Genomic DNA, 24,086 nt, shown 5'->3' with positions numbered 1-24,086 from the left:
AGCAAACATGTGGTCACTCAGGTATCAGGGACGGTTAGGAGAGTGGTGCTGCACAGCAAAGCCCTGCGGTGCGTCCCCTCCCGCCACCCTGCTGACCACCCGGACCCCCAAGACTTTCCCACAGTCCTGACAGTTCCCGCCTGCTCTGCCCAGCTAGCCTGTTGTTAGGAAGGCAAAGGGACAAAGGAACTAGGAAAGGTCACGAAAAGGGAAACTCCTGGTGACGATAAAATCCCAGAATTCTCATGATAAAGCACTGCTTTCCGTGAAGTTCTACAGCAGCACTTTCAACAATGGCCAAATTATGGAAAGAGCCTAAATGTCCATCAACTGATGAATGGATAAAGAAATTGTGGTTTAGGAAACCAATTTCACAATAAATTTCATATATTAAAAAAAAATTGTGGTTTATATATACAATGGAATACTACTTGGCAATGAGAAAGAATGAAATATGGCCTTAGGTAGCAACGTGGATGGAACTGGAGAGTGTGATGCTAAGTGAAATAAGTCATACAGAGAAAGACGGATACCATATGTTTTCACTCTTATGTGGATCCTGAGAAATTTAACAGAAGACCATGGGGGAGGGGAAGGAAAAAAAAAAGGTTAGAGAGGGAGGGAGCCAAAACATAAAAGACTCTTAAAAACTGAGAACAAGGGGCCCCTGGGTGGCTCAGTCAGTTGAGCGACCCGACTTCGGCTCAGGTCATGATCTCACGGTTTGTGAGTTCGAACCCCGCATCGGGCTCTGTGCTGACCGCTCAGAGCCTGGAGCCTGCTTCGGATTCTGTGTCTCCCTCTCTCTCTGCCCCTCCCCCACTCATGCTCTGTCTCAGAAATAAATAAACATTAAAAAAATTTTTAAAAAACTGAGAACAAACTGAGGGTTGATGGGGGGTGGGAGGGAGGGGAGGGTGGGTGCTGGGCATGGAGGAGGGCAGCTATTGGGATGAGTACTGGGTGTTGTGTGGAAACCAATTTGACAATAAATCTCCTATTAAAAAAATAAAAATAAAAATAAAAAAATAAAGAGGATCTTTCAGTGGGTAACGGTCCCACCTCATTTGCTTGGTGCTAGAAGTCACGGACTTGGCTCCAAGCCAACTCACGGAGAGCCACTGTACCAACAGCCAAGTCACAGAGCGACCAAGCAAACAAGCGGGTCATTCTTTGAAGGATCGACTTACCGTATGACTAATTCACCAAAGTTGGCCAAATTTGCCAATGAGCCAAAAATTTTGTTTTCTTTCAGTTTCGCTGAAGTATGCTCAATCATAAAAATCGCACATATTTGACGCATACGTTTTGACGAGTTTGGACATACGCACACACCGCAATGTTGCTCTTATTTTTATATTTTAAAAATATTCATTTTTGAGACAGAGAGGGCCCACGAGTAAGAGAGGGGCGGAGGGAGGGGGAGAGAGAGAATCCCAGGCAGACCCATGCCCAGCGCAGAGCCCAACTTGGAGCTCAATCTCACGACCTGGGGATCCCGACCTGAGCTGAAATCGAGCATCAGACACTCAGCCAACTGCGCCACCCAGGCGCCCCTGCCATGTGGTCTTTAAATAGAGTCTGTTGCCATTTTGTTTGGGCAAATGGGCATGACAAAGGGCTGTGGAGAACCAGTTCCAGAAGGTTTTGTGCCTCCAGACATGTCCCCTCTCCCCGTTCTTTAGTCTCTCCTCAGTCTGGGATGAGCAGCCTGGCAAGACTGTTCCACCCTCAGCAGATGACCGTCTCCTCCACCCTCAACCAACAGCTGCAGCAACAGGAACTTAGCTGAGGGGTGAGGGCTTTCCCACCGTGTCCTTTCTTCCGTGTGTGTGTGCGTGTGTGTGTGTGTGTGTGTGTGTAGAGATCAAACTTTCCCATGTCTCTCCTTTTCCTTTGTTTTAATCTTTTTCTTTTTAAAGTTTCTTCATTTTTGAGAGAAACAGAGACAGCATGAGCGGGGGAGGGACAGAAGATCCGAAGCAGGTTCTGTGCTGCTGACACAGAGCCTGACATGGGGCTCGAACTCACAAAACTGTGAGATCATGACCTCAGCTGAAACTGAGTCGGACACTTAATAGACTGAGCCACCCAGGCGCCCCTTTATATATATAAAGATATAAATTATCTTTATGTCTTCTTATAAAGATAATAATCCTATTGGATCAGGACTCCATCCTTTGACCTCTTTTAACCTAAATTAACTCCTTGTAGGCCTTATATCCAAATACAGACCAATTGAGAGTTAGGGCTTGCTGTGTCCCCTTTATCCTCTTTATTTATTAAAAAAAATTTTTTTTACATGTTTCTTTACTTTTGAGAGAGAAACAGAGTGTGAGCGGGGAGGAACAGAGTGAGAGGGAGACACAGAATCAGAAGCAGGCTCCAGGCTCTGAGCTGCCAGCACAGAGCCCGACGCGGGGCTCGAACTCACAGACCATGAGATCGTGACCTGAGCCGTAGTCGGACGCTTAATCAACTGAGCCACCCACACGCCCCAGCTGTGTCCCCTTTAAATTCGTATTTTGAAGCCCTTATCCCCAATGTGATGATATTTGAAGATGGAGCCTTTGGGAATTAGGTTTAATGAAGACATAAGGGTGGGGTGCCCACCCTCATGATGTGATTAGTGCCCTTAAGAAAGAGATACCAGAAAGCTCAAGCTCTCTCTCCCTCCGCCCCTCCCCCCACCCCTGTACCCTGTGTGGCCACGCAAGCAGATGGCCACTTACAAGCCATGAGAGAGCATTCACCAGAAGCTGATCACGCTCGCACCTTGATCACACACTTGCAGACTCCAGCAATGTGAGAAATACATTTCTACCGTTTAAAGCCACCCAGTCTGTGGTATGTTGTGGCGGCCCTAGATGACAAGACAAGGCCTCAACATCTGAATTTGGGGAAAACACGATCCAGTCCACAGCGCACACGTGAACTAACAGCAAGTGATTCAAGGTGGTTGAAAGTCTGGTTGAAAAGTCTTTGGATGCTCTGAAAATCTAACGAGTCTGATCCCAAGAGTGGGAAAATGTGAGTGCAACTTCAAGCTTCCCCAACCCCCCTGGGGTTTTTTCCCCCCCTTTTTTTTTTAACCTTTTCTGAGCATCTCCTGAAACCCAAGAGCTTTAGGGATGCTAGCGGAAGGACAAAAATGGGTGAGCAGGAGTGGACGGAGTGATACCAACTCTATTTTGGTATGCAAAATAGAAAGGAACTTATTTTCAGAAACAGAAGCAACTTATTTTCAGAAAGCTGTCTTCTAAGTTCCAGACGTCAGAAAGAAAGGGACCAAGACCAGGCCTCCTAACCTTTACTGGCCTCACAGAAAGAAGGTTAAAGGCAGAGCGAAACGAGGCCAGTGTAAAGAGAAGCTTCTGGACAACTTTCACTTAGCTACTGAGCGGTACAAAGAGAGTTGAACCCCACTGCTAAGGAGACAGGAGGGGCCACTGAGAGATTTTAGGAGTACTGGCAGAACACGTAAGATTGAGGTGTTATTTGCAAAAGGATCCATCGCAGATATGCTCTTGGACGGGTAGATTAGATCAGCAGATATGTAACATATGACAATTTGCTTCAAGTAATTTCTGATTTTAACACAGTTTCAATTGAAATGGAAAAATAAGTAAGAAAGCAAAAGAACAGTCGAATAAGTGTGTAAGTAGGAGATTCAACATGACCCCATATTTATCAGAACAAGCTACAAGAACACTAATCGTTTAGACTATTGCTGGCTCAAAGGGGAAATACTTATCAGTAAACAGAGGGGATATATTAGAGTAGCTACTGGCCTACATGACATTAACGAATGCCAATATGTATCATAAGATGTTGCGGAATTTTTTTTTTTTACTTTTGATTTTTTTAATCATTTATTATTTTAAAAAAATTTTATTCCAGTATAGTTAACAGTGTTACATTAGTTTCACGTGTACAATACAGTGATTGAACGATTCTACACATTACTCAGTGCTCATCATAAGCATACTCTCAATCCCCTTCACCCGTTTGACCCATCCCCCATCCCCTTCCCTCTTATAACCATCTCTTTGTTCTCTATAGTTAAGAATCTGTGTTTTCGTTTGTCTCTTTTTTTTTTCTTTGTTCATTTGGTTTCTTGTATTACACATATGAGTGAAATCCTATGGTATCTGTCTTTCTCTGATTGACTTATTTCACTTAGCATAATACCTTCTGGTTCTATCCATGTTGTCACATGTGGCAAAATTTCATTATATTTTACGGCTGAATAATACTCCATTGTGTGTGTGTGTGTGTCACACACTCACACACAAAACATCTCCTTTTTTACATTAAAATATTTTTTAAGCTTATTTATCTTGAGAAAGAGCATGAGTGGGGAAGGGGCAGAGAGAGGGAGGGAGAGAATCCCAAGCAGGGGATTCGATGAGGGGCTCAATCTCAGGAACCACAAGATCGTGACTTGAGCTACAATCAAGAGTTGGTCGCTCAAACGACTGAGCCACCCAGGAGCCCCTTGTCTTGCTTTTTAGTGTATAAGACTTCTAAACTGCAATGATATCGTGTGTCCACAGACCGACTACCATTCACTCAGGAAAGGGAGATGGCCTTCTCTTTTTAAAAAAAAAATTAATTTCCATCTTCCTTACTGTATGATGTTTATCTTATATGTTCCCTTACATTCTAAGACAGACAATAAATAGATGGGTCGAAGATTCGGAAAGAAAAAAGAGCAGCTTGAAGCATAGAAAAGGGAATGGATTTTTTTTAATTTTTAAAATTTTTTTTAAAATTTATTTTTGGGGGAGACACAGAGAGAGAGCACAAGCGGGAGAGGAGCAGAGAGAGAGAGGGAGACACAGAATCCAAAGCGGGCTCCGGGCTCTGAGCGGTCAGCACAGAGCTCCACATGGGGCTTGAACTCACGAACAGCAAGATCATGGCCTGAGTCAAAGTTGGATGCTTAACCGACTGAGCCACTCAGGGGCCCCAAAGGGACTCTATTTAAACGATGCAAATAGAAGAACAAAAGAAAACTCTCTAGCACATGCCCAATGGTTTATTCCGCTAAATTTTTATCCACAAATATTGCATGGTTATACAAGCATACCTCATTTTATTGCACTTTGCAGTTGTGTGTGTGTGTGTTTTTTTTAAACAAATTAAAGGTTTGTGGCAACCTTATTTGAGCAAGTCTACTGGCACCGTTTTTCCAACAGCATTTGTTCACTTTGTGTCTCTGTGTCCCATTTTGGTAATTCTCACAATCCTTCAAACCTTTTTATTATTATTATATCTGTTATGGTGATCTATGATTAGTGATTATGACTTGCCGAAAGCTCAGATCATGGTCAGCAGTTTTTAGCCATAAAGTATTTTTTAATCAAGATATGTACATTTTTTAGACATGACGTTACTGCACAGTTAATAGACTACAGTATAGACTACATATAACTTTTATATGCACTGGGAAGCCACAAAATTAATTTGACTTGCTTCATTGTGATATTTGCTTCATTGCGGTGGTCTGGAACTGAACCCACGATATCTCCAAGGTATGCTTGTATATTTAAAGTATATCCTTAATTCAACAGAATGCCCCAGAAACAGGTTTACTCTGGCTAATGAAATGTTCTAAAGAACAGGAAATAAACAAGAAAACCATGTTGTCACTTTTCTTCTCATTTTCTATTGAAGAGATACGTGAAAATATGCATGTGGCCATTTTCTTCCCAAACGGAGTCCAGTGGACTGAGCGGAACGTACGATGAGTATATTCCACCGTACCCCTTGGCAGCTGTGTGATCTGGACAAATGATTAACCTCTCCGTCTTTGTTTTCTCATCTGCAAAACAGCAAATACTCCTAACTCACGCATATTGCTCAGCGCAGTACGTGGCCCGCAGTAGGCCTGCCAAACATCCGAGCTGCCGCTCTCATCGCCGCTCGTTTTTTACTCCGTGTAAAGCACCACCCTAGCTTCGGTGAGGAAACAAGTAGGACACCCGATCCGAAAATTCAAGTGTTCGCGGTGCAGGCAGGGAACCTCAGAACGCCACCCACAAAACCGTTCTCGGTGGGAAGCCGGAAGTCACAGCTGCTGCCTCTCCACGAGTGATCCACGCTTCGGGCCCACAGGCTGGGGCAGGGGGAGACAACTGGCCAGGTGAGGTTGAGAAAGAAGAAAGAAGAAGGAGGTGAGTGAAAGGAGACAGAAAATGCGGGAGGAAACGAGGCAAGACCCAAATGCTGAAGCCCGATGAGGAAGGGGTTGGGATGGGAACAGCGCAAGCAAAGGCAGAGGGTCAGAAATGAGTCCAGCGTGTTGAGATCAAACTTCACTGCCATGATTGTAGCTGGAAAAGATAAAGGCTATGAGGCTGAATGTGTGCTGACCCCCGGGACTGCCTCTAAGCAGATGCATAAAACACAACACAACGCAAACAGCGGCTTAAAAAAGAAAAAGACTCAGCAAAGTAAAAGTGATTTTTGTGGCTCTTTGCCTTTTCCTGCAATAAGTACATGATCCTGATGAAGCGAAGTTCTCCTCTAATGTGATTCTAGCGAACTGAGGTATTGCTGTACAATATCACAAGGCTACCAGTTATGAGAGGGAATAAGCCAGTTCGTGTATGGTGCCTGAAAGTATCGGGAGGGTATGAACAGAGTTATTCAGAGCATCATTTTTATTTTGCCCACGGAGTGAGTCTTTCCCATGTTTCACAAGGTGAAGAAAAGCACGGTGAGGTGAATGGACCATGACTTACACGGACTTGGCTGTGGTTGCTGCTCTCGGATAGCAACTCAGTGACTATGGAGATGACCTCCTCATCCCTTCCCATCCCACACGTCGACCAGGATTCACAGCTGGTAGCTAGCCTCCTTGCTTCCAGTTCAGAACGAATGAACACCGAACACTCCCTTGAGCGGAGACTTCAGCAAAGTTTTGAGACTATAGAATCTACTCACCTAACAATTTGGCCATGGTGAGAGTCCAATGTCTAAGTTTTTATATCAAAAAATTTTTTAATGTTTTGAGAGAGAGAGAGGGGGGGGGGGGGGAGAGAGAGAGAAGCAGAGAGAGAGGGAGATACAGAACTCGAAGCAGGCTCCAGGTTCCAAGCTGTCAGCAGAGAGCCTAACACGGGGCTCGAACCCACGAACCAAAAGATCATGACCTGAGCTGAAGCCTGAAGCTCAACCGACTGAGCCACCCAGGCGCCCGAAGTTTTATATTATTAAATACCAAAAGAACCAATTTAGCCTCTATTTACAATATTTCTGTCTGACTCCCTATTGGAGATGAGATTTTGACGTGGCTCCATGGAACTCGTGACACATCCTTGGGAATTTCTCTGATTAGGTGAAGAAATAGAACCATCTTTTGTGTTTCTTGGGGTGTTAGGGTTGAGGACCTAGGCCAGGGAAAATCACACTGTAAAACCTCCTCTGAGGGGAGTCTGGGGGGCTCAGTCGGTTGAGCGTCCGACTTTGGCTCAGGTCATGATCTCCTGGTTTGTGAGTTCAAGCCCCACCTTGGGCTCTCAGCCCTGTTCTCCTCTCTCTGCCCCTCCCCTGCTCGCATTCTCTGTCTCTCTCAAAAATAAACATTTAAAAAAAACCCAACTTCCTCTCAGTCCTGACTTTCCTTCATTCTTCATAAATATTTTAGTCCAACTGAAACCTCTTAGGATGACCAGTTGAGTACCCTATTGCCTGGCTTTGTGATGGGAACTGTGGAAGGAGATGTTAGGGGCCAATTTACATATTAATCTGAATTTACACACGGATCGACAGATTTACATATGAATCTGTTTCCTATCGCAGGTTTTCTTTCGTAAAGCCCAGCAGACTAGAGCTACCCACTTGTGCCCCACTGGCTTCCTCCCCGGGGGTGGTACCCACCTGTCAGCCCCCACTTACCACCTTTGTTCCCACACCCCAAGGGAAGGTCTGGGCTCGGCCATTGCCATGGGTTTCTTTCTGCCCTAGGTCTCACAACCTTCTTTTCAACTTCGGAGTTCAAAACATCCCTTGTTTCATTTTCTTCGGCCCCCCTTATTCAAGGGGTACTCCTCCTTGTTCTCTGCCTTATCTCTATTATTTTCCCCAGACAAAGATTCTTGGCCTTGAAAGAGAAAATTATGATCCAACTCTGCCGTTCTCATAAGGGCCCTAATTCTGTCTGGGAGCTGTGCTCTGGAGGGAGACAAGGACACCAATTATGCCATCTATGCCGGAATCTGAAATCTCTTGTTATCTCTTTGTGTAACCTGACCAAACGTGCTTTCAGAAGGAGTGCTTTGTTTTTCTGGAGTCTAAAATATTGGTAGAACAGTTTCCAAGCCATGGGCCTGTTGTTCTCAGAATGTTAATTCACTCTAAGTGCATAGCTGGTTGTTGCTCAAGTGCTGTACTGCCCGTTGATAGGCACATATTTGTAAGAAGATTGGGAGGAATGAGAGTTGTAATGGAATCACACTTGGCCTTTTGGAAGAAGAGTCTAAATTGCAACACTCTGTCAAGGCCTGCAAAAACACCCTTGAGAAGGTTGTTTACGTTTCTGAGAGGCAAACCGGTCTAGTGCCAGGGTTTGGGGAGGGGCCTTGTGTCTTCAACCTTTTAAGTAAAAGAGTTCTGGGCAGGATGGTGTGGGAAGTGCTTAGGGTATGAACCTGGCTGGTGTGTGTTGCCCATAAGTGAATGATCTCGGACACAGAAAGGGGGACAAGGCCCTCCCCCCCACCCCCCCCAGAGGCCGGCCTCCTCTGGGTGGAGCTCTCAGGGCTCCCTCCAACAGGCTGCTCCACTGCTCTGGGCCTGCAGTCCTCATCTGACCAATGAAGGGACCGGCCCGGCCCCCTGAAGTGCGGGGTAAAGGACAGGGTCCAGAGCACATCACCGCAACAACTCATTTCAAGGGAATTCAAATGTACTGCTGGCCAAATACCCACTACGAGTTGTGTCACAGGTCATCGTCAGGGCCAGACCCCCAGAAGACAAGCCTATTATATCTGCAAAAGCTCTGTGTGTGTGGGGGGGGTGGGGGGGTAGATAGCATCTGTTAAGTTTCTTCGAGAAATTCATGCTGTAGAGTTTGGAAATCGAAGATAAATTCTTTTCACCTTTTTTTTTTTTTCCCTTATGGCTCATCTCCCCTCCAGGACTCAACTGAGGACGAGGTAAATCCAGACAAGGAGAAGAGGCAACTCACCAAACTTTAAGATGCCCTCTCACAACCCCCAGCCCCTGGTGCACGTACACCTTCCCCCACACCAGTACACTAAATGCCTTCAGAAGAGGTTGCTCACTTCTTTTTCTTAAGGAAAAATGGCCCAGGGCTGAGGCTTGGAGCAGAGCCTGGTCTCCCTCTGAAGGAAAGAGCTCTGGGTAGGGCGGAGGGCGTAGGCACCGAGCAGCTGCATCTGGGATAGCTGCACTGTCTGCATCTGGGACTGGGGCCCAGGGGAGGGCATGGCCACTCGGGAGGCTGGCTTCCAGAATGCCTTCTGCATGCCCTCTTTTACCGGCCATTTCTCTGCTGCGGTCCTGGGTTCCCTCGCCTGTAAAGTGAAAGGAATAAGCTTGATACCCCCAACAGTCCTCTCCAGTGCTAAGGCAACACCTCCTCCAGGAAGGACTCCCTAGTCAACACAGACAAGATGGGGCAGTAAAGTGTGGGTTCATCCCCTTAGACGACTATCGCCCAGCAGACATATTTACCTTGAGGGCAGGAAACATGCCTGGTTCATCTTTGTGACCAGCAAGCCCAGCCAGAGGATGGGCACAGAGCAGGGGTCTCCAACAATGTGTGGGATATGTAAATGAGAAGCAGTCTAGGTAAGTAATTTTGACCAACCCTCTAGCAGGCCTCTGCTATTCTTTTCCAGCCTCTCCATTCACGGAACCAACCAGCGGCTAAGAACGTGGAATTTGTCATCAGATGACCCTGAGCTCAAATCACGGCCCCGCTGTCGTGTCACCTTGGCAGGTCGTCTAGAGCAGCTGATGTGCGTGTCCTACCACACCTCCTCGGCCATATGCGCTTGGCCCAAAGTCCAACCGCCTCATGTTTCTTCCGCGGTCCGAAGCCCCTCTGCCTGTGTGGGGAAGGCTGGCAACACTGGGGAACAGATGCTCCCGGGAACAGCCCCCAGCCGATGACCATGGGGAGTTGGTGTGTACATGCTCCGCCTGATGCAGTCAGACAGCACTCCAAGTGCTCAAAAAACCCACAAAACTGCCAACAGGAATCCTACATCCAGCAAAGCAGTCTTTCAGAAATTAAGGCAAAGATCTTCCCACTTAAACAAAAATGGAGAGAATTAGTTGCTTTCAGACTGAGTGTCCTTGGGGCATAATGGCCTCTCGGGTTCTCGGTGCACTGCTCTCTGCAATGAGAAGAAATGTCTGAAGAACTGGCTGTGATGTCCCCAAGACTGGGGGAGCACGAGGGTGAGGCAAGAGATTGCTAGAACTTTATGAATTCAGGCAGTTACTGCCTCTTTCTGCAACTCAATATACTACTTGCGAAATGAGAGTGTTTGTCCTCTGTAAGGATTTCAGACCCAAGGTGCTCAGGGGCCTTATGGGAAGAAAAGGAATCCCGAGCCTTTCCTAAGACTACTGGAAGATAGTAACGGAGTACTTACGATGTGCCAGGCACTGTTTAAGTACTGAGCGCTGTCAGCTAGGAGGGAGACAGAGATTCAACAAGACTGCAAACAACCAAACACGGTGGGGGTGAGGGCTTTTGGCTCAGGGGCTCAGAGAGGGCTTTACAGGAGGTGGCATCTAAGCAGAGTTATTAGGCTGTGAAGAAGGCATCCATACAGAGACCTGTAGAAAGAGCATTCCAGGCAGAGAGAACAGCCAGTGAAAAGGACCCAAGGTGGCAATGAACTTGGTGTGTATTTGTTTTTTTGTTTACTTATTTACTTGAGAGAGAGAGAGAGAGAGAGAGAGCATGAGCGAGGAAGAGAGGCAGAAGGAGGGAGGGAGGAAGGGGGACAGAGGGAGAAGGAGAGAGTAGGAGTAGGGGAGAGAGGGGAGGGGGAAAGGGAGAGGGAGAGGGAGAGGGAGAGGGAGAGGGAGAGAGAGAGAGAGAGAGAGAGAGAGAGAGAGAGAGAATGAGAATATCTTAAGCAGGTTCCACACTAAGCACAGAGCTCAACACAGGGCTCAATCCCACAACCCTGGGATCATGACCTGAGTCAAAATCAAGAGTCAGATATTTAACCAACTGAGTCACCCAGGCACCCCGAGCTTGGTGTGTTTTGAAGGCCCACGTGACCAGAACCCGAGGGAGCAGGGAGCAGGAGCGAAAGAGGCTGGAAGTAAAGGCAGAACTGGTCTATAGGGAGTTGTTTGATCCTTGACCCCCCCAATCCCAGAAATCTAAATGGTAATCAGCTCATTTACTTGTCTGTACTGGGGACGAGGCAATCCAGGAGGGTAGGGCCTGGCTGGTCTCACCATTGCTGTACCCCCAGCGTCTAGCACAGTACCTGGCACACGATAGATATGCAAACAATGCCTGATAAATAAATAAATGGATGAATGAGTTAATGCATGCATCTAGCTATGTCCTTAACTCACAGTTTGACCTTGGCCAAGTATATTTTCCTATCTGGACTTCAATTTTACTACCTCTACGATGCCTTGCAATGCCTGTTGAGTATTAATTCTCTAAAATCCGAACCTTCCCGTGAATGGGATGGCTGGCATGGAGAAGGCCCTCTTTGAAACTGGCTCATTCCTCTGCCCCACGGACCGCCAGGAAGGCATCCAGATCACTTCCTCCGGGCATGATGCAAACACATGTGCGCTTAAGTGGGGCAGTCAGCAGCTACCTGGTATCCCACAGGCTTTGACCACTATGCAGGGCCTCCCGGGAAGTGCTCCATATACTCACCTCTCCCCATTTCCTCCCTTTTCTTTTCCCTCTACGCTCAACCCTGTGAAACCTATTTGCTCAGATGAGCATCACGCTCCAACCACAGCCCCTGAGACTCTGGCAGCTCAAGGTACAAGGTACAAGGAACCCACTATCTGCTGTGCTGGGCAGGTGGCAGCCCCTGGAAGGGGAGCACAAGAGTCCCAACCCAGGCTCCTGACTCCTGCAGTGACTGGCCACCGTCAGACCGTGTCCTGGCCCATCTGATTCTCCAGGCCCTACGGGTCCCCGGCCCAACCCACTGGCTTCCAATTCAGGGAATGGCCACCTCTGCCTCCAGGGTAGGGGTGCTGGCTTGGAGGAGGAGGGCACTGAGTGGAGGCAGAGGTAGAGGAGGAAGAACAGCGAAGACGAGTCAGCACGTGTTCGGTGTGCACCTTGGCTTCCCAGCCTCTATGGATGGAGAAGTAGAAGGATGCCCAGGTCCTGGGCTGCTGGGATACGAGACGAGGACCAACTAGGGGGCGCTGTGTGGGATGGAAAGGAATCCAGACCCAGGGAGCGCCCAGCCTGGCAGCCGGTATGAGAAATTAAGTCATGGAGAATTCAGAAGTTTAGTTTCCTCCCCAGCAGCCATCCTTGCGGAGGGCCGACTAACCACCAGGATGGAAGCACCCAGTAGGAGCTTTATAAGGCAGGTCTATTTCCAGCCCGAGGGATCTCCGCAAACAGATCCTGGAGAGGCGAGCCATAGGAGTATGAGGCATATGGATGGAGTCTGCGCACAAAACCAGCTCCATTACTTGGTAACGTGCAGCCTGAAGCACCTTACTGAACCTTTTCTTTTTAAAATTGAAGTACGGTTGACACATGATATTTTATTAGCTTTAGATGTACAACGTGGTGATTTGGCATTTATACACATTACAAAATGTTCACGGTAAGTACAGTTACCATCTGTCACCATACAAAGTTATTACAGTATGATTAACTATAGTCCCCATGCCGTACTGGTCATCCCCACGACATTTCTTTTATAACTGGAAGTTTGTACCTCTTTTTTTTTTTAAGTTTATTTCTTTTGAGAGAGAGAGAGAGCATGAACAGGGGAGGGGGAGAGAGAGAGAGAAAGAATCTCAAGCAGGCTCCGTGCTTTCAGCCCTGATGTGGGGCTCCAAATCACAAACCGTGAGATCAAGAGTCGGAGGCTTAACCGACTGAGCCCCGGAATTTTGTACCTCTTAATCCCTTTTACCCCATCCATCCATCCCCCTGCAACCTCCTCTCTGGCAACCACTGGTTTGTTCTCAGTATTTATGGGTCTGTTTCTGTTTTCGTTTTAAATTGTGTTTGAAATCACTTCTATCTTCTTAAATTTAATGAACCTTGTTTTGTGGCCTAAAATATGAACTATCCTGGAAAATGTTCCAAGTGTACTTGAAAAGAATGTGTATTCTGCTTCTTTGGGATGGAATGTTCTGTATGTATCTATTAAGCCTACCTGGTCTTATTTGTCATTTGAAGCCACTGTTTACTTACTGATTTTCTGTCTGGATGCTCTATTCATTGATGTAAGTGGGGCATTAAAGTTCCCTACTATTATTGTCAATTATCCCTTTATATCTGTTCATATTTGTTTTATATATTTAGGTACTCCTGTGTTGGGTGCATAGAGGGGTACAACCGCTACTCCAGCTTTTTTGTTTGTTTCCATTTTCATGAAATATCTTTTTCCACCCCTTCACTTTCCTTATGTGTTTTTAGGTCTGAAGTGAGTTACTTGTACGCAGCATATAGATGGGTCTTGTTTTTTTCTATCCGTTCAGTCACCCTATGCCTTTTGATTGGAACATGTAGTTTGTTTACATTTAAAGTGATTATTTTTTTAAATGTTGATTTGTTTTTGAGGGAGAGACAGAGAGCGCGTGAGCAATGGAAGCGCAGAGAGAGAGGGAGACAGAGGATCCAAAGCTCCACGCTGACAGCAAGGAGCCCGCAAAGAGCCCGACGCGGGGCTCAAACTCACCAACCACGAGATCATGACCTGAGCCGAGGTCGGACACTTAACTGACTGGGCCACCCAGGTGCCTCACATTTAAAGTCATTATTGCTAAGTATGTACTTACAGTGACTTTGTTGTTTTCTGGTTATCTTGTGGTACTTCCATTTTCCTTCCTTGCTCTCTTCCCTTGTGGTGGGGTGACTTTCTTTAGTGTTATGCTTGGATTCCTTTATTTTTCTGTGTATCTATGATAGGTTCTTGGTTTCCGGTTACATGAGGTTCATCTATAACATTCCATGCATACAGCAGTCTGTATGAAGTTGATTGTCACTTAAGTCAACACGTTCTAAAAGCCCTGCATTTTTACACCCCCCTCCGTTTTCTGTAAATGATGTCATACTTCCCACCATTTTATTTCATGTATCCCTTAACTAATATTTTTTGTAAATCTTACTTGCAGTAAATAAGGAGATCATGGGGAAGAACTTCCAAAGCCATGACTCCTATTTTTTGATTTATTTTCGTAGATAGAATTGATTCTCCTACTTTTGTGCTTTAACCTTCATACTACCTTTGTAAGTGACCGATCTACTTTACTACCTTACCACATGTTTGTTTTTGCCACTGCAATCTGTTCCTTTCATAATTTTCTTACTTCTAGTTATAACCTTTTCTTTTCCACTTAAACAAGTCCTCTTAACATTTCTTGTAAGACTGGCTGAGTGGTGATGAACTCTGTTAACTTTTGTTTGTCTGGGACTCTCCTTCAATTCTGAATGATGACCTTGCTGGGTAGTGTATTCTGGGTGCTAAGCTTTTCCTTTCAGCACTTTGCAGTCAAATGCTCTTCCCCTGACCTACACCCCCCTCCTTCCAGCACTCTGACTATATCATGCCGCTCCCTTCTGGCCTGCAAAGTTTCTGCTAAACATCAGCTTATGGTCTTATGGGTATTGTCTTGTATGCAACTAATTCTTTTTCTTTTGCTGCTTTTAAGATTCTCTCGCCAGCTTTAATTTCTGATTTTTTAAAAGTTTATTTATTTATTTTGAGATAGAGAGAGCTCGAGTGGAGGAGGGGCAGAGACAGAGAAAGAGGGGGAGAATCCCAAGCAGGTTCTGTGTGGTCAGTGCTCAGAGCCCAACACAGGGCTTGAACCCATGAAACCATGAGATGATGATCCAAGCTAAAATCAAGAGTTGGATGCTTAATCGACAGAGCCACCCAAGTGCCCCTAATTTTTGACATTTAACTATTATGTGGCTTGGTGTGGACTCAATATATTTTAAAGAATCAAAACCATACAAAGTATGTCTCAGATCACAATGGCATGGAAATGGAAATTAAAAACAAAGAAATTTGGGCAAAGCAAAAATATGAGAAAATTAAAGTACACTGAAAATAACCAATGGATCAAAGAAAAAAACCACAATGGAAATGAGATTAATTCTGAGATGAAATTTTAATAGAGTAATTTGAGATGAATGAAAATGACAACAAAACATACCAAAACATTAAATGCAGCTAAAGCAGTATTTAGAGAGAAATTTACAGCTCTAAATGTCCACATCAGAAAAGAAGAAAGATGGCAAATCAACAATCTATTTTTTAATTTTTTTAAGTTTACTTATTTTGAGAGAAAGACAGAGAGAGCAAGTGGGGGAGGGCAGAGAGAGAGGGAGAGGGAGAATCCCAAGCAGGCCGTGTGCTGCCCGTGCAGAGCCCAACGCGGAACTCAAACTCACAAACTGAATCACCCAGGCACCCCGAATTAACAATCTTCTTAAGAAACTAGAATAAAAAGAGCAAACTCAACCCAAAGAAAGCAGAAAAGGAAATATGGGTTAGAGCAGAAATTAATGAAATAAAAATTTAAAAATAGAGAAAACCAATAAAACCCAAAGTTGGTTCTTTGAAAATATCAACAAAATTGACATTTAGCTAGACCAAGGGGGAGAAAAAAAAGAGTGCACGCGAGAGAAAACAGAAGTTACTAAAATCAGAAGCGAACAATGGAAGATTACTAATAATTTTATAGAAATAAGAAATAATTATAACAGAATAGTATGAACAACTGTATTAGATAACTAAGCCAACATATTAGATAACTGAGATGAAATGAACAAATTCCTAGAATGACACAAACTAGTGAAACTGACTCAAGAAGAAGTAGAGTATCTGAAAGACCTATAAGAAGTAAAGTGAGTGGGGTGCCTAGGTGGCTTAGTAGGTTGAGCATCCAACTCTTTATTTAGACTCAGGTCGTGATCCCAGGGTCGTGGGATCAAGCCCTGCATCAGGCTCCACGTGCAGCCTGCTTGAGATTCTCCTTCTCTCTCCCTCTCCCCCATTCATGTGCTCTCTCTTTCTCTCTCTCTAAAACACACACACACACACACACACACACACACACACACACACACACACACACAAAGTAAAGAGAGTGATGGGGGGCCTAGCTGGCTCAGTCTAGAGAGCATTTGACTCTTGATCTCAGGGTTGTGAGTTCAAGCCTCAAGCCCCATGTTGGGTGTAGAGATTACTTAAAAAAAATTTTTTTTAAAGAAAGAAAGGAAAAAGAAGACAGTCAATTAAGTGAATTAATAGCAAAGAAAACGTCAATAATGAAAAGGCCAGAACCAGGTTGATCAATACCAAATCTTCATAAATTCTACCATAAGATAGAAAGGAGGGTACACATTCCAACTCATTCTATGAGGACAGTATTACCTCAATACCAAACCCAGACCAAGATATCTAAAGTAAAGAACTCTACAAACCAATATCTCTTATTAATATAGATACAAAAATCCTCATCAAAATGCTGACATGTTGAATCCACCAATATATAAAAAGGCTTGTACACCATGACCAAGTAGGAATTTATCCCAGTAGTAATATACGGTTAATAATGCAAGGTTACTAATGTATTATGTAATGCAAGGTTAGTTGTGCATCTGAAAATTAATGTAATACAGCAAATCAATAGAAAAATGCATAAAAACCACATAATTTTCTTCGTAGATGCAGAAAAAGCATTTGGCAGAATTCAGCAGCCCTTCATAGTAAAAACATACAACAAACTAGGAACAAAGAAAAGGATTTCCTTGGGGTGCCTGGCTGGCTCAGTTGGAGGAGCATGAGACTCTTGATCTCAGGTTTGTGAGTTTGAGCCCCATTGTTGGCTTGGGTGTAGATGTTACTTAAAAAAAAAAAAAAGAAGAATCTCTTCAACATGTTAAAGGGCATCTACCAAAATCCCACAACGAACATCAAACTTACTGGTGAAAGACTGAATGCTTATCCAATAAGACCAAAACGAAGACAAGGATGCTCACTCTTGTCACTTCTTTTCAACAGTGTGATGGAGATTGACAAGAAAGAAGTAAATGGGGTAAGAAAAGAGGTAAAAAGCATCCAGGTGGGAAAGGAAGAAGTAAAACTATCTCTACTTGCAGATGACATTATTTTCTAATTTCCTTTGTATTTTCTAATTTGACCCATTGTTTGTTTAAGTATGTGTTTTTTATTTTCCACACAGTAGTGGCCAAGGGTAGGCCACCCCAAGATGTGCCTCTGCGGCAGGAAGATTATTTTGTGCTGAAAACAATCAAGACCCAAAAGACTCAGGAAGAAAATTTGACCTTCCCCCTAACTGCCTAAAAAAAATTAGAGGACTCCTTCAGAAAGAGAGAATAACCAATACAGACAACTACATTCTATGACAGACAGGGACGAACCTAGCAAGACCTGTTTGATCAAAGTTCTCTCTGTGACCCATTATTTCTAGATGGTCCAACAAACATTTGTTCACCGAATATTTACTCTTTTTCATCTTCCTGTGAATTGCTTTCCTTCACTTTCAAGTTCCAGACCCCATCCCCTTCTCCTTAGTTCTGGATGACACATTTACCTCATTTTGCCTGACTATCTGGAATTTCATGTCTGTGTGGATTCCCTGTATGTTTGTAATTAAATTTGATTTTGTCCTTTTTTTTATTAAAATTTTTTTTAACATTTATTTATTTTCGAGACAGAGAGAGAGACACACACACACACAGAGCACGAGTGGGGGAGGGGCAGAGAGAGAGAGAGGGAGACACAGAATCCAAAGCAGGCTCCAGGCTCTGAGCTGTTAGCACAGGATCCGACTTGGGGCCCGAACTCATGGAAAGTGAGATCATAAACTGAAGTCAGATGCTTAACCAACTGAGCCACCCAGATGCCCCCATTTTTTCCTGTTAATATGTCTCATGTCAATTTAATTGTTAGACCAACTAGAAGACCCATGAAGGGTAGAGTAAATTTTACCCTTGGCAGGATAAGCTTCCACTGGATATTTGCTCCCAAAATTCCGCAGCTTAGAGATCTTGGGCAACTGATATACAGCCAGCAGAAGGTAAGATTTCTTACCATGTCAGCCTCCTGGAATCTCCATCTGTGGAGTCCAGTAAAGCAAGAGTGATGAGAGTCATATATATATATGTGTGTGTGTGTGTGTGTCTGTGTGTGTGTGTGTCTGTGTGTGTGTGTATACACACATACATACATATATTTAGGTTAGCAGGAAAACATTTGTGGCTTAGGGACTCTACATTTGGTAGAGTACTGATCCATTTCTTCCCAGATGATGGTCTTGGTTTTTCTTTGCCTTTGTCTGTTGTGTCATTTGTCTTAAGGAGGAAAAACCATAGGGTAAGAATGCAGGCATAGACCCTAATAAGCCTGCCATTTGAGGCAGGCTCACAGACCAGTGAGTGCACATTTCTCTTTAGACAAACTCTGCTGTGGGTTAACGTGCACATGAAGCAAAGGCTGTTGCTAACGGACATCTTGAGAGCCAAAGCCGCAAAATTAGTGGGCGTGGGTAAAGCACGTAAAAGATGTTAGAGTGCTTCCCACCCAACTCAAAGACTCCGATATTGGGAAGGGGGAGCTGGAGTCTGGCGCCTTAGAACATTCTGCCATCCTGACACTGTGAAAGACTCCTATATTAGGATAAATTAACCATGGAATGGGTTAGATTGACACTAGGTCACCCACCAACCTCAAGGAAATTTCCATGCAATGAGGTACACCATAAAACACAATCCCCAAGGCTTCAGCACATCCCTCTGAGGTTATTAGCTTGGCTCTGAAAGACCCAAGGCTTAGCTAAAACTATTATGTGTGTATGAGAAAAAAACGGAGGTTTTCCTTTCATTTTTTTCTATCTTCTGAGAGCTTGGCTTTATGACCAGTGAGAATATTCTCTCTCTGGTCTCTACCAACTGGAAAATGCATGTACCAGTATGTATCCAGCAGACAGCTGAAACGGCTGTGGATCTGAATTTAGGGAAATCTTAAAAAAAAAAAAAAAGTGGGTGAACTTCTGCTTGGCAAGTCACCCTTTTCTACTCAAAATGGGGTCAAATATGTAATTCCTTGTGTTTTGGAATAGCTGATTAAAAACATGGTACCTTATGCAGCCACTATGGAAAACAGTATGGAGGTTCCTCAAAAAATTAAAAATAGGGGCACCTGGGTGGCTCAGTCGGTTAAGCCTCTGACTTCGGCTCAGATCATGATCTTGTGGTTCATGAGTTCGAGCCCTGTGTCAGACTCTGTGCTGACAGCTCAGAGCCTGGAGCCTGCTTTGGATTCTGTGTCTCCCTCTCTCTCTGCCCCTCCCCCACTCACACTCTGTCTCTGTCTCTCTCTCAGAAATAAATAAACATTAAAAAAATTAAAAATAGGGGCGCCTGGGTGGCTCAGTCGGTTAAGCATCCGACTTCGGCTCAGGTCATGATCTCACGGTCCATGAGTTCGAGCACTGCGTTAGGCTCTGTGCTGTTAGTTCAGAGCCTGGAGCCTGCTTCGGATTCTGTCTCCCTCTCTCTCTGTCCCTCCCCTCACTCACGCTCTGTCTCTCAAAAAATGAATAAACATAAAAAAACATTTTTTTAATTAAAAATAGAAATACCCTATGATCCAGTAATCGTATCATTGAGTATTTACCCAAAGTATACGAGAACACTAATTCAGCAGGATATATGTATCCTTATGTTTATTGCAGCATTATTTACAAAAGCCAAATTATGGAAGCAGCCCCAGAAATGTGGTATGTATGCACAATGGAATGTTATTCATTCATAAAGAAGAATGAAAAAAGCTTGCCATTTGCAACAACATGGATGGAGCTAGAGAGTATAATGCTAAGCAAAATAAGCCCGTCAGTGAAAGACAAATACAACAGGATCTTACTCATACGTGGAATTTAAGAAATAAAACAAATTAACAAAGGGAAAAATTGAGACAAACCAAAAAAACAGACTCTTAACTATAGAGAACAAACTGATGGTTGCCAGAGGTGAGGGGAAGGGGGTGATGGGTGAAACAGGTGAAGCAGATTAAGAGTATACTCATCTTGATGAGCAATGAATAATATATAAAATTGTTGAATCGCTAGGTTGTACACCTGAAACTAATATAACACTGTATGTTAACTATACTGGAATTAAAAATAAAAATAAATAAATAATAAATTTTAACCACAAATTAATCAAAAAACAGGCTTCCTTATAGTTCTTGCCCAACTGTGCCAGATCTCAGGGGAGTTTGTCGTAAGCCGTCCCAGCCCATAAGGAACCTCTGTTATTTCAACCTTCCTTGCTTGTTAGTACTGGAAAAGCCCCATTCCATTAGCACCTGCCCAGTGTCATCGATTAGTAGCTCTGTGACTGTAAGCATCTCACATTCCAGTGGGACACCAGATATACCGTTTTCAATACAAGATCCTTACCACCTGTACAACGAGGGTTTTTGCTTTCTTACCCTAACGTGGGGAAATGAACTTTCTGCACCGTGTTTGGGCTGTATTTTTTTTTTACACTGCCTTTGGGTATTCCTCTTGTATCACTTGTTGAGCCATAAAAAGGCTTTTTTGTTTAAGTCACTATTAAGATTAATAGATTCTACTTGTCAATGGCCAGACAATGGATCCTTGACATTGATTATATCTGAAAGAAAAAAAATAAGGGCGTTTGGGTGGCTCAGTCGGTCAAGCCTCCGACTTTGGCTCAGGTCCTGATTTCTCTGTCTGTGAGTTCGAGCCTCGCGTCGGGTTCTGTGCTGACAGCTCAGAGCCTGGAGCCTGCTTCAGATTCTGTGTCTCCCTCTCTCTCTGCCCCTCTCCTGCTTGTGCTCTGTCTCCCTCTCTCAAAAATAAATAAACATTAAAAAAAATAATTTTAAAAAATTGTAAAAGAAAAATTACAGAGAACTCTCAATTGTCTTATTAGTAGATCAGCTGGCCTTCGGGGCTCCCTTGACAAGATGAAAGAATAGAGATTAGACCTAGAATAAAAATTAATGTCTACATCCAACGTAAATTCCCATTGTTAAAATCCAGCCCCATCTTCCTATTTTAACTTCACATCCCCTGCAAAATTTAGACAGCCACCAGCCTAAAGTCAAGACCCAAAGTACACAGGTTGCTCCTGTAAATGCTAAAAGCCAGGAAATGAATTCAACAAAAGCACTGGAGACTAGCAGCAAGGCTCACTTAGCTCCTATTTCCAGGGCTCTGTAATCTTGGCTCGGCCAGCTTCAGGCATTCCTACGCAAACAATATCCTTTACAGATGCACCCTAGACCCCCACCGAAAAAAATTTCAGGTCCCCTGGAAGGCAGCAGACCTTTTAAATTATAAAGCCCTTTAACCTCCACTTTGAGAAGATTCTACCAAATTTCGAGAGGAATTAGCTTAGTGGCCATTCGCAACCCCCCCACCCCACCCCATCATAGCGGAACAGAATTTCTCTTAGGCCAGCCTACAAATGATCAGCTAAAGGTCAATATTCAGGGGCTAATAGAGGCCGAAGCTGAATTGCATACTCAAAAGAAGGTTTTTGTTAACATGCTTTATACAGATATCACGAAGGCATAAATCTCTTAATTCCCATTTTAGTTAAAAATCTCCCAGATGGGAGCAACTTTAGTTAAAGAAGTAGGTCAATGCCCTAGAGAGTCAGTCTGTAATCCAGTTCTTTGGGGGAATGAGAAACAACGGTCTTTCTCTTGCAGATCTGTACAAAACGGGAAATGCAACTCTTGAAACAAAACCCAAAACCTAGCCTATTCCTTTCAAAATACTTCTAGATAATATAAAGATACTATATTAGAATATTAGAACAAAAACTGTTCAGTACTTATGAAAAAAGAACGAAAATATTAAATAGCAATTACCTTGAAACTCTCCGAAGAGAATTTGCATTTTTTTCTCTGTCCCTTGAAATTATAGATCTTATTACGATTTTGAAATGTAAACACAACCCAGAATCACCTGAGACTGAAGAATACGGGGAAGAGAGAGGCCTTTTAAAAATAAAACTGTTAAAAAGGGCTCTTGGGCCCACATTCTAGCACCTCTGATAACAGGCAAATATGCTCCCCCCAAAAACTCCACCTTGGAGAAAACATGGATACTTTCTGTGCCTCTGTGATGTAAATTTCCTACCCCCATCTTCTCTAGGACCCAAGAGCCATTCTTTCAAATGCAAACTTAAGGCAGAAGTTTTTCAGCAGAAATAGAGAGATATTTGGAAATTGGGCCTAGAATGTCCTCTCCAAAGATAACGATGTGGTTTGAAGTGTTGGGGTTGGGAATCAACAGCCAAAAAGAATTCTTGACATGTCTTTGGTGCAAAAAGGTGGTTTTATTAAAGCACGGGGACAGGACCCATGGGCAGAAAAAGCTGCGCCGAGGTTGTGAAGAGTGACTGATTATATACCTTCAGTTTGGGAGGGGGTCAGGGACAGCATAAGTCTCTAATGTATTTTGGAGACAGTTTCCAGGACCTTGAGAGGCTAGGTGCTGTTAGGAAAAGGTCATGTATCTGTCACCGTTTACTAAAAACTCAGTCATGAGACCCTTCAGATGTGTATCAGGGGCCATAAACTTGGAGTATGATTGCTAACATGTATCTCGGGGGTGGGTAGAGATAAAGGAAGTTTCCAAGGGAATTTTTATATGTTAAAGTCGACATACAGGATCCTGGAGGTGAGGATAATGTTAAACTACGATTCCCTTTTGCCCCTAGCAAAAGGGAGCAATTGAGGCAGCTGAGCTCCCAGGGGAAGGTCACTCTGCCTGTCTCAAGGACTTGTCAGTGGGCTAGAAGTTGTAAGGGAAATTAATTTTTTTCTTCTGCCTTTGTTTCCCACATCAATACTAGTACAAACAAAAGCTATATAATATCCTTGTATGTCTATTTATGTTGTCTGTCTATACACACACACACACACAAATGATGTGAATGTGAAATATCTTTCTACCTCCCCATGGCATTGCTAAAATTAATTTGTAAAAGAACTCCATTTGGGGCGTTGGGTGGCTCAGTCAGTTACATCTGACTTCAGCTCAGGTCACGATCTCACAGTTCTCGAGTTCGAGCCCCACATCAGGCTCTGGAGCCTGCTTCAGATTCTCTGTGCCCCCCTCTCTCTGCCCCACCCCCCTCACACTCACAGGTGCACGCAAGCTCTCTCTCTTTCTCTCTCTCAAAAATGAACATTATAGAAAAACTATTTAATTGGCTTATAGAAAATTAAATGTTTATATAAGTTTAGTATTCATAAAAATTCCCAACAATAAAATAAAAACATAATCCAAATGAATTTCAGGTTCATGTGATCTTGGAAAATATTCAGTACTAAAGCTAATTTAATGTTGTTGGTTTAATTAAAAGAGACATATCTTTAGAGTTATTAGCATTAAATATAAAACTTTTATTCTGCCTGAGTTTACTTAAAGGCAAATAAATTCAAGTTATCTCTGTTGCAAAATTTGTCAGCAAAAAATAATGGTCAACTTTGGCTCATGTCTAATGAAGTTTTTGCAGGTAATCTAATCGTGAGTGTTAAGAACAAATAGACTTAGCATAACACTCTCCAGTTCCATCCACGTTGCTACAAAAGGCCATATTTCATTCTTTCTCATTGCCATGTAGTATTCCATTGTGTATATAAACCACAATTTCTTTATCCATTCATCAGTTGATGGACATTTAGGAGCGCTATGCTAAGTGAAATAAGTCATACAGAGAAAGACAGATACCATATGTTTTCACTCTTATGTGGATCCTGAGAAACTTAACAGAAAACCATGGGGGAGGGGAAGGAAAGAAAAAGGTAGGGAGGGAGGGAGCCAAACCATAAGAGACTCTT

General features: G+C 43.7%; 1 long non-coding RNA gene across 2 annotated transcripts in view; it reads right to left on the bottom strand.

Annotated features, from left to right (window-relative positions):
- LOC102954435 overlaps positions 1-24,086 on the bottom strand; it is a 67,920-nt gene that overhangs the window by 21,488 nt on the left and 22,346 nt on the right. The gene's annotated exons all lie outside the window — the stretch shown is intronic.

Source organism: Panthera tigris, chromosome X (genome assembly GCF_018350195.1).
Source record: "Panthera tigris isolate Pti1 chromosome X, P.tigris_Pti1_mat1.1, whole genome shotgun sequence".
In the NCBI taxonomy this organism is placed as follows: Eukaryota; Metazoa; Chordata; class Mammalia; order Carnivora; family Felidae; genus Panthera; species Panthera tigris.
This window is presented reverse-complemented; position numbering and strand designations above follow the sequence as displayed.